Source organism: Cydia splendana, chromosome 4 (assembly GCF_910591565.1).
Source record: "Cydia splendana chromosome 4, ilCydSple1.2, whole genome shotgun sequence".
NCBI classification, from domain to species: Eukaryota; Metazoa; Arthropoda; class Insecta; order Lepidoptera; family Tortricidae; genus Cydia; species Cydia splendana.
Window position 1 is genome coordinate 25,549,661 of NC_085963.1, and position 12,030 is coordinate 25,561,690.

Consider the following 12,030-nt stretch of genomic DNA (forward strand, 5'->3'; position numbering starts at 1 on the left):
AATGTAATTACCATCATGGTTATTTGTTGGTTTAGTCAAACATGATAGTGATTACATGAAATTAAAAGACTTGTTTATTTTATAAACATTTATTGAATAACAATTCATAATGTGAATAACTGAACTTTGTTAATAAGGTGTAGCGAAAGTTCAGTGCATATGTTTTTGTTAATTTAATGTTATAGTGAAGTGTAAGTCACTATTTAAGTTTTGTGTTTGTGTGTTTAAACAAGATTGCTTTGGTTTAAGGGCCAGTGTTGGAAAGTGTCTTCGTAAACTTAAAGAATCTTGTTTCATAGGTAACTGCATAAACGCACGTGGAACAAGTTTAAATGTTTGAATAAATATACAGCTTTTGTTCGCGTGCGTGATGCCGTCACATTCGTTTCGACCTTGCTGCTAACCAGACTAAATTTGTATCAGTGCCTAATCCTCGACAATATACTCTTCATATGGACTCATCATAGTTTCCTTTACGCCAGATTTAACATCCTGCACATGCTAGCAGTAGAAGTGATTGAGCGACCCAAGTGTTCAAAATAATCACCACACGTTCTTATCTTCTTAACAATAAAGTTGTCTTAAAATAATTTTGAATGACTCATTACAGTAATTTTTACTTCTGCTGCTTTTCAGCAGTCAGAGTGTAGTAGGTATTTAATTCACACGCAACCGAAACTAAAAATCCATAAGTTAAAAAAAAAATCCTTAAGAAGCTGAATTGCTGGGCGTTTTTAGGGTTCCGTACCCAAAGGGTAAAACGGGACCCTATTACTAAGACTTCGCTGTCCGTCCGTCCGTCCGTCCGTCCGTCCGTCCGTCCGTCCGTCCGTCCGTCTGTCACCAGGCTGTATCTCACGAACCGTGATAGCTAGACAGTTGAAATTTTCACAGATGATGTATTTCTGTTGCCGCTATAACAACAAATACTAAAAACAGAATAAAATAAAGATTTAAATGGGGCTCCCATACAACAAACGTGATTTTTGACCAAAGTTAAGCAACGTCGGGAGTAGTGATTGCAATCCGGATTATTCGAAGTTCAAAAATCCGGATTTCGGAGCGTTTGAAAATCCGTTTTAAAATTCGGATTTTGAAAAGAAAAAACCGGTTTTTCGGATTTTTTCCCACCAGTACTAATTTGCTCAAAATTAATGCTAATGCGAAATAAAAAGCGGTGCACATGAAGCGGTAACGCTGGAGAGCTATTGCCAGCCGGGCATTGCGCGTCGCGCACTCGCTCGCATCTGTATGCTTGCCCCGCGTCCGCTTTTTTTATTGGCGTAGTAGCCGAAGTAACACAATTTGGTACTATAAAAGTCCTGAGAACGTTTTGGAGCGTGCTAATTAGTGTTCATGATTAGCACTATATTGGTGTTGTAAACGTTTACAAAACCCCAGATAGGCCCTAGTTTTATCACTGATTTATTCTATAAACATTACATAAAGGCACTCACGGTGATAAATCAGCTCTATGGTTGAAATGTAAAAGTGACGAGAAACGCTCTTTAGTACTAAAATAGTGCTGTCTGCAACGTTTATGTCGCAATTTGGAATTATAAAAGTAACCAATGAAACATGTTTATAGTGCTATTTTGCACCGTAAACGATTCCAGTGATCTTTTTTATCATACTTGCGTCGTAGGTGCATAAAATATTAAATAAGTTCATTCGCCATTGTTTCTTGAAGTGACATTTGTATTTAGGTAATAAAAAGGATGTACTAAAAAGCATTTGTGGACCGTTACTATGCCGGTACATTGTACATGCGAAAATAAGTGTATCGATAGAATCATTATGCTGATTTCAAATTTGACAATGCGCTCTCATAATTTTCATGTTTTAATTAAATTAAAATTAATAAAATAAGGACTTGTTCCAACTGTGGCTGCTATAGTACACATAAGCTCCAGCCGTGCCGCTAATGTGCTATTATGGCAGAAAACAGCAGCCATTTTTTAAGTTACGATTTAAGTTATTTAGCAACGTAGGTACCAGGTAACTTTTATGGTACTATATAGCACTATAGAAAAACTTTCATGACTTTTAGAGAACTCTTCTAGCCTTATAGCGATGTTAAGAGAGCTTTTAAAAAGCTAAAACGTTACGTAATGGTCGTGCAGATAGTGCAGATTGATCCTCTAATAGTGTTTACGATACTGCTACAATACTACTACTATAAAAGTTACTTTGACGCATTATTAGTGCAAAATAGGTACATAAAAGCATCAGTAAAGTCGTCTATAGTATTAAATAGTACCATAATCGCTTTTTGCATATCTATTACAGTGCAGCACTTTAAAGATTCTTTTGTATGATCCTATAAGCGTTCTAAGAGAAAAATTACTTAAAAGGTCTTTAATCTTATAGAAACAAAACGCTTTGTTAAACACCTTTATAGTACAAGCAGTCACAATGGTTACCATTATAGGCCTACTATATCACTGTTTGGTGATAAAATGCCTTAGTTATAGAACCTTTTGTTACTTGGGAGTGTACGTATGTATTTTGTTTTTATTATTTTTTAAAGATTTTGTTATTGGCGTAGCAGTGTACGCATTGTTTATTTTTATTTTTAATAAAAACAACTTAATTTGATTGTTTGTTTCACTTTGCCTTTATGCCACATATTCCTTTCTTAAAATCCGGATTGAATCCGAACTTCGGATTTCGGTCAAACCAAAATCCGAAAATCCGGATTTGAAAAATGTTCACGGATTTGCAATCGCTAGTCGGGAGTGGTCAGTACTTGGATGGGTGACCGTTTTTTTTTGTTTTTTTTTTGCATTATGGTACGGAACCCTTCGTGCGCGAGTCCGACTCGCACTTGCCCGGTTTTTTTTATGGTACACTTACTAGCTTCACCCACCCTCGTGTTCATCCATGTGGGAACCCGTCTATGTCACATCCCTTCCCTTCCCCCAAAAGGAGAATATAAAATTAAAGTGCATCCTCAGGGCTTAAAGCAACGATACATGCAAAATGCAGGCGTGCAGGGGCTACATGCAACGTTTTGGAAAGATCTGTGAAGTACCTAGTTAAGGTAACAGACAAACATAGTTACTTTCACACTTATGGTGTACTACCTATTTCTTAATATGGCAGTAAATAAGTAAAGTACATATAGGTACCAAGAATATTGAAACATAATTAATTACATCGTTTGAAACATTAATCTATAAAAACGAATTGCTTAAAATTAAATAGCTACATTTAATTGTGATAGTCTAAAATAAAATGGTTTTTATTAACGCAGATGAAATCCATTTAGAACATTAGAGCGCGCTAATGAAAGCCTGACTCCAGCAGGCTGTCCTAAGTGTCCCACCCAACAACATTATTGTAGAGCTCATGCAAGCAAGCTCTCAAGAAACTCGTTCAAACTTGGTAACTGTCTAATGTCTGGCTCCGAGTAGATCTCGGTTAATGTATTTACGTATTCTACTCGTATAGTTAGAGATAGGCAACACCACAATACCACCGATAACTCGGCAATGATACCGAGTTGACATTTCGATGAAACAACCTCATTCCTGTAAGATTATGACTGTACTCGTATAATTCACAATACAACACTACCCTGACTGAGCAGCACATTAAGATGGCTACTGCAGCAGCGTCACTATTGCAGCGTTGCTGGTGCAACTTTGCGGCAGCGGGAAATGAGAGATGTCGTTGTCGATTTCTTTGATAAATTGAGTAACAGATTGATAGTTCTAATGCGGCACGACAACGCAATTCATCAAACAAATTGATGACACTGACATCAACCGTGTCAACGCGGTAGCAGTAACGTTGCTGCTGCATTCCAAATCCGAATATTACTTGAATGGAGGTCAGTTATCGGGTCATCAGAGGTCAAAGTAGGTAAATCTGAACGCCAACTCGGACGTACATTTTGATAATAACATTTTAGTGATATCACTTGTTGCGCGCATACATTTTGTTCGTAAGTATTGTTCGTACATTGACTATGACATATACATGGTATTGGCGGGAGCGAAAAAAATATATCATTTACTTAACTTAAGTAATAAAAAATCCGACATGTTCGAGTTCGAATTAGCCTCCTGGTTTGCCCAAGAAAGCTCTCTCAGATTGTTTTAAGAGGCGCTGAAAGTTGGGACAAGCGATGGATTTATCTCGGTAAAACAAACGCATAATCGGTCGGTAGGTAACTTTACTGCCCCGACTGACATTCCCTTGTTAACTGGAATTTGAATCCCAGAAGGAAACGATAAGTGGATTCTGATTATTAATTGATAATACAAGCTTTCATTATCTTATTTAGTTTATGGAACTAAGAATTGTCACTTTGATATTTTTTATTGAAGCGAGACAGCATGATTCAGACATTGAGGTAATGGTGACTAAAACGATTTAGGGGTTTTACAATAATTAAAATAGGTACAGTCAGCATCAATACTAGCGGATGAAACAACGTGCCGAAAGTATCTGCCTCCCGGGAATACTTTTCCAAATAGAGATAAATCAAATCGCGTTAAAAAGTATCTATTACAGTCTAATTAGGTAATCTACATTGTAGAAACAGGTCTCGTTTTGTTAAGCTGTTAAAGAATGGATGCGTAGACTAGAATGCGTAGAATGGATAAAAGCGTAGTCCGATCCGTTACTTTTAATACTGACTGTACAAATATTCTTTATTGGTCACCAAAACAAAACAAAAACTAAATATGTGTGAAGTTAGTAGGTACACACTGTTGAGAATAATTCACTATTCACAATAACTACGTTTATACATACATAATATAGAAGATATCTGTATGTTGATTTGAGCCAGTCATACAGTCAAAATAATCATTATAGGTAGGAAACGTAATGATATAGCGTTGTAAGTAGTTGGCCGCAAATGGCGGCGCGGAGAGACCAGTCCACTCACAACTCGCGCAATGTCAAAGGTTCTGGCCGTTATCTTACTCGCAGGCGTCACGCTATACTCAGAGGCCAGAGGTACGTACTACTTATTCATTATTATTTTAAATGTTGATGGTTGTACTTTTGACATTTATTCTATCGTGTCACGATAAAAAAGTATTTTTCATCTAGTCTCGCATAACCATTGTCCCCACTGTTATCTGACATAATTAAGTATAGCAACTTAATTATCGCCGTCACAGTTCGCTGATCATTCGCAAACTTTATTACTAAATAAGATCTTCTCAGGAGCACTTCGTCGTGTCTTTGTTTGTAAATGTCAATTTTGCGGTCACAAGTAATGGGCGAATTAATAACGAACGAATGCTCTAATGAGTTTGTTTGATTATAATTATATAATTATCTTATTATTGTTTAGTGTCGGAAGCCCAATGCAGGCAGATGCCGACCAAAAACAAACACTGCCATTTGGAATACGGGACTTGGCAGCGAGAATCCGACCACGTCATTAGGTAAATTACATAGTTACAGGTAATTCAAGTAAGTAAATTATATTTAGGTAGGTAGCCAGGCAACCGCGTTGCGATAAAATATCCTTAATAAACCTTCCGTGACTATATAAATTGCTTAAATCCAAGGCCAGCATATTTAATTTAAAAAACATGCTAAGATGAATGTCGCGGGGCGGGATGCCACATTTAAATACAATAGTTATTTGTACAACAAGAGATCAAAGTTTGATATTTCTTCGAGTGCTTATTTTGAGTCCCGTGCAAGCGAAAGATTCTATAATTTAGAATCTTGAGCGTAGTAAGGGACTCAAAAGCGCACGAGATGTAAATAACTTTGATCTCGTGTAGTACACAAAAGTTTTCACCTGAGCAGTGAGAACATACCTATTAGACAACTTGAAAAATGTAATCCTTCTTAATACCGTGTATTTTTTGAGTTCATTTTTATAAGTTTTTATCAAATCTTAAACATTATTTTTATTAATTAATTATTAAGAATTCATACTCGTACGTGGTTTGGAACGATGCGTTCTGTAGTTTTTCGGGGTCTATTATAAACCGTCAATATACCGTTGAATGTCGTTTGAACTTTTTTTTGCCTGTTTCTTTTTGCTAACCGGTCTGGCCTAGTGGGTAGTGACCCTGCCTGCGAAGCCGATGGTCCTGGGTTCGAATCCCAGTAAGGGCATTTATTTGTATGATGATACAGATATTTGTTCCGGAGTCATGGGTGTTTTCTATGTATTTAAGTATTTGTATATTATATATATCGTTGTCTGAGTACCCACAACACAAGCCTTCTTGAGCTTACTGTGGGACTTAGTCAATCTGTGTAAGAATGTCCTATAATATTTATTTATTTATTTATTTAACAGTGTGAAAGGGACAGAGATAATAGAACCCCAGTATTTCGAACTTGTATTAGACCTCGCATGTTCACTGACAGAAAAAACCCGCTTGACCTTCCGAATTCTTCCTTCTAAATGCCTTACCTACCAAAAAAAATCAACTTTCCCTCCGAATGCTACCGACCAAACCGGATGGTAATTAATTACCCCCCAAAATTTGGTAGGATCACGAAAATTTCCTTCCAAGTTAGAAGGAAATTTTAAAAGGTAACATTTTAGGAGGTAAGTTTCAGAAGGAACTTGTTTTCACCGTCCATACCAATCCTTCTACTTTAGTGGGTTTTTGAAACGGCAGGTAATGCCGGAAGGAAACTTAAAAAAATAGACGGAATTTTCAGATACCTTCTAGCTTTTACCCACTAATTTGGTAGTGTTTCTAACGGAAGGTAATTGAGGAAAAACCTTCCGAATATTTCCTTCTAAGTGCCTAACCTACCAAAAAAAACTCATTTTCCCTCCTATTACTACCGATCAAACCGGGAGGTATTGATTACCTTCCAAAATTCGGCAGGAACACGATATTTTCCTTCCAATATAAAAGGGATTTTAGTCGGTAACATTTTAGAAGGTACCTTCTGGTGGAATTTGTTGTATCCAAGCCAACCCTAAAAAACTAGACGGAATTTTGGGATACCTTTTAACTTTTACCAACTAATTAGGTAGAGTGTTTAAACGGAAGGTAATTGAGAGAAAAAACCGACATGACCTTCCGAATTGTTCCTTCTAGTTTCTTACCTCGCAAAAAATCTACTTTCCCTCCGATCAAATCGGAAGGTAATTTAAAATTGAGGTTAAGATTTAGACGGTACACTTTTAGAAGGTACAGTGTCAGAAGGAACTTCTTGTTCTTGATAACGTCCATAACAATTCTTCTATTTAGGAATGTTTTTGAAACAGTAGGTAATCTTTGAAGGAAAGGCACAAAACTAGATGGAACTTACTACCGATCAAACCTGGAGGTATTGATTACCTTCCAAAATTCAGTAGGAACATGAAATTTTCCTTCTAATGTAAAAGGGATTTTAGTCGGTAACATTTTAGGAGGTACAACTTCAAGAGGAATTTGTTGTTACCGTCCAAGCCAACCCTAAATAACTAGACGGAATTTTGGGATACCTTCTAAGTTATACCAACTAATTAGGTAGGATTTTTAAATAGAAGGTAATTGAGAGAAAAAACCGACCGAAAAGTAAATTTTAGTTGTCAAATTTCCTGCTAGATGTCGCTGTACCGTGTGTTGAAAATCCTAGTTCGCGGTGTTAAGATTTTTCCGAGAAACATAAGGTCTGGCCGGTACTAAATATTGTCAAGCTTTTAGAACAGTTGTACCTCTATTGAATTTATTACATTATTGTATAGTCAACAAGAGTGCTTTTATTTTTAGGCCTTTTTACATGGTCCTTCGAGCCGGATAAGCTCGGCTAGTGTATTCGGTAAACTTTGGGCCAACGGACGCCCTTACCTTACCGTCCTTATCTTCCGTCCTTACCTTACCTACCAAAGCTATATTTAGAAGGTAATAATACCTTCCTAATTTTACCGTCCATTAGAATTACCTTCCAATAAATTACCTTCCTTTTAGACTCAGTGGGTAAATTTAGAAGGTAATAACCTTCTTGATTTTACCGTCCATAAGAATTACCTTCCAATAAATTACCTACCTTTTTGACTCAGTGGGTAAATTTAGAAGGTAATAACCTTCTTGATTTTACCATCCATTAGTATTACCTTCCAATAAATTACCGTCCTTTTTGACACAGTGGGTAAATTTAGAAGGTAATAACCTTCCTGATTTTACCGTCCATTAGAATTACCTTCCAATAAATTACCTACCTTTTTAACTCAGTGGGTAAATTTAGAAGGTAGTTACCTTCCTGATTTTACCGTCCATTAGAATTACCTTCCAACAAATTACCTTCCTTTTTGACTCAGTGGGTAAAAGAAGATTATGATTACCTTCCATCTTGGAAAATTTGGATGGTAAAATAAACAACCATTTCCTTCCTTTCTAGAAGGTAGATTACCCACTGAGTCAAAAAGGAAGGAAATTCCTTCTGAATTCAGGCGGTCTTTTCTCTCAGTGTTGACATTGACAAATGACATTGACTATAAAGGTCACTTGAATGTCATTTTGTCTCACTCGGTGAGCAAAATCGCATTTTGCCCACTGTTTTTAAGAAGCAAAGTACCCTTGTTCGTGCTGCTGAGGTGAAAATACATTAAACACATTCCTCTAAAGACCCAGTGTACAAAAATGTGTACCTCTTCTCTTGCAAAATGTATGGACCAAAATTTTGAGCAAAAATTGATTTTGGATCTCCAGGCGGCTGTTTGACTTCATAATCAGAATTAATCCTCGTTTGTTAAAGAAACTTTTGTAAAGAACGTATCGTGCCTAATAATAATATCTGCTACAATAGTCAGCTGTCTTGCTGTTAACCCAGTAACCTGCAATTCGGGATTATCGGATTCTCGTCAATATGGTGCGAGTGCAACGAAAGCGTGCAAAAATAGAATAAATTGACACGGCTTTTTCACGCTTCTGTGTGCAAGATATTATTGCAGATCAAGTGTATAAAAGTTGGATTTTAGTAAAGAGGCACTAGGGGCAGCTACCAGATCCCATTCTGCTACTCCAAAAATGGTCTCAATCATCAACGATCTTTGACATCGTCTCCTGGTCTACTGTTACCATTTTCGCGTTGTACAGTCAACGGTAAAAATATGGGTGTAGACAACTTACTCAAAAATATGTCCCATAGTTCTTAATTCACTGACATAAGAGTTATGGGACATATTTTTGAGATGATTTGTATACCCATATTTTTACCGTTGACTGTAGCGCGGGATCAGGTAGCTGCCGTTAGTGATCCATCAACGCATTGAACGACACGCCTGTCGTGACGAGCGGCGAGTCATCATAAACCTTGTCGGAATGCACGAAGGTTGATATTGGGTTGTAGCCGCGCGCATCAGCTGACGTCTTTGACAGTCAAAGAGGTAAAATAATCCTTTCCGTAGATAATTGATGATGAGGCTGTCGGATAATTACACTGCCGTATTCGAACTTCAAGATATTCACAAGAGACGACACGTACTAGATCCATTCTAGATACGTTATAGTTTAGATATCAACTAGTTCTCTTTTGCAGCGCAATTCGGGCAACCAATGTCACTTTTACGTTAGATAGCGTAAGATATCTATTAGATGTGAATTGGATCTCTAAGTCATATCCTGAGGAAATCGTTCAAGAGTATCTCCAGAATCGCGCAAATGTCATATTTGACAGGTTGGATGTTAAACATATCGTTATCGTATCTTGGTGAAGTCTAAAAGATATCTAATAGATGTCTATTTCAAAATCCGAATCGGGCCCACAGATACATCTTCGACTGGGGCGGGCAGCGCTGCGTGGCGTGGCACTGGTGGACCGACCCGTCTCGCTGCTCCTTACCGGTCGATGAGAACAACTTTGCAACCGAGAGGGAATGCCTCGCCGCCTGTACGGGCTGGGCGTAGCTCGTGCACATCACACCTCACATCAACAAGTGACGGCTACCTACGTGCCAGACAAACCGACTCTGAACTCATGACGATGGCTGACGCGACACATAGCTGCGGCTGCTTGCAGGGACAATATTACTATTCGACCCAAGTCACCTTTTCTCGTCAATATGGTGCGAGTGCAACGATATTTGTTAGTACTGAATATAATATTTTGAAATTATCATTTCAAATGTGTTTTGCGCAATAAAAGGTTCATGGCTATTATTGTTTATTTGTAAGTAAGTAGGCATGTTTATATTTCCTTAAGTAGGTACATAAGTAAGTATATGTTCTGTATCTTAACCAGGTTGATGGCTTTGAAGTGGTTAGTTTAGTTTCGTCTCCATCATAGCAGTAACACACACGTTTAACTGCAGATTGCAGTGGCGTATTTATTTCGTATTTCAGAACCAATTTCTACTTACCTAGTATCGTTTAAGCGCTCGCCCTCAGTTTACTCTGATGTCTTTGTCGCCCTCGCAACGCCTGTTGTAGTGTAAGTCGTAGAATTTGCCACAGGATGGCACAATAGCAATCACGTACATGTCCCTACTTCCTTCCGCCAGGCGAGGCGGCAAGCTCTGTATATAGCGTAGTTAGACTGAACTTAGATTGAGTTTCAAGCGCTTTATCTTAATTACTCGCTGACTCGCTTAATTACGATGCTGACAATCGTGTCAATGTCACCAACACACAAGGCAAGTATAGTCGCGGACGATATGGTGCTGTTGAGCCCCTCTATCACGGGTCTTAGATTACTAGTTTCGATATGTGAGCGTTATGCTGCAACTCATGGACTAAAATATAATGTAAAAAAATCAGAATTAATTGTTTTTAAATATGATAAGGGCCCAGATAACGTTCCACCCGTTAGGCTAAACGGGACAGAATTAAAAATTGTTAATAGTTTTAAGTATCTGGGACACGTTTTGACAGACAGACTAAAAGACGATGACGATCTCGAAAGACAGCGGCGGGCCATAGCGATGAGAAGCAACATGTTGGCGGGTCGGTTTGCTCACTGTTCTGACCAAGCCAAAATTACTCTGTTCAAGGCATACTGTCAGGCGTTCTACACTAGTCAGCTGTGGTACCATTTCACGAAACGATCGTTCAACAGACTCCGAGTACAGTACAACAACGCGTTTCGTGCAATGTTACATCTACCGTGGCGGTGTAGTGCGTCTGGTATGTTCGCTGAGAACAGAGTAGATGACTTTTACGCTATAATGCGTAAAAGGCACTGGTCGTTTGTCGGGAGAGTGAGCGAATCGACGAACAGCATTGTAAATGTAGTATACACAACTTGCTACGTACTGTGTGAGCGAGATTTCCGCTGCACCTATTTAATTTAATTAGTACCTACTTTTTAAGTTATAGCTTTAATTTATAAATAATATTTAGCATGTAATTATTAATGTAATGGGTTCATACCTAAATAAATAACATTTTTATTTATTTATTTATTTATAATTTGAACGGGACAGTGAAGGGACAACAAACGATAATACTTACTATGAAAAAATATAAAAAAATGCTCCGCCGCGCCAGTGTATCATCACTGCCGTGACCAGGATTCGAACCTGGGTTACTACGGCCACAACGTAGGGTCCTAACCACTAGACGATCACGGCTGTCGGAGCTGTGTCCGACACGGCGAAAATAACTGCTGTATTCACAACGAGAGCACTTTCACCGCAGATAATTGGGGTAACAGTTACTGTAAGAGCATGCGCCGCGCCGCGAGGCAAATTGCAACAACCACTATCACAAGATTCCGTTCAAAATGACGTAAGTCATGTAGCTTCGTGTAGACATACGATCAATGTAAATTATGTTGCAAATAATATAACATTGATAACCTCCAATAGTCGAAGCAATGTGTACAATTGTACATAGCATAATTAAAACAGATTAGATAGTAAATATTCAATCCATTATAATTTTAAGCGATAATAATTCGTAGGTACCTAATAATTAATTAAGTAGGTACAACAAACATTAAAAAGAAAATAAACTAACTTATCTATAAAATAAAACTAAATTAAAACTAAAAACGAATACTAAATAAAATAAAATTAAATTAAATTAAAATTCGTGTAAGAAATTGGGCCCCTTTGGCATGGTGCCGAGGATGCTGGCAGCATTTCCCCGCTGTATTGCGAAG

At 37.8% G+C, this 12,030-nt stretch overlaps 1 long non-coding RNA gene and 1 other non-coding gene across 2 annotated transcripts; one reads left to right on the forward strand and one right to left on the reverse strand.

Moving 5' to 3' along the window:
• The first annotated feature begins 4,883 nt into the window (after window positions 1-4,883).
• LOC134789566 (uncharacterized) lies at window positions 4,884-9,827 on the forward strand. The gene is made up of 3 exons (XR_010144095.1): window positions 4,884-4,971; window positions 5,315-5,408; window positions 9,698-9,827. It is a non-coding gene; the product is annotated as an uncharacterized LOC134789566 (long non-coding RNA).
• Window positions 9,828-11,425: 1,598 nt separating this feature from the next.
• Window positions 11,426-11,497, reverse strand: Trnah-gug (transfer RNA histidin (anticodon GUG)). Its single transcript has one exon. It is a non-coding gene; the product is annotated as a tRNA-His (tRNA).
• Window positions 11,498-12,030: the final 533 nt, after the last annotated feature.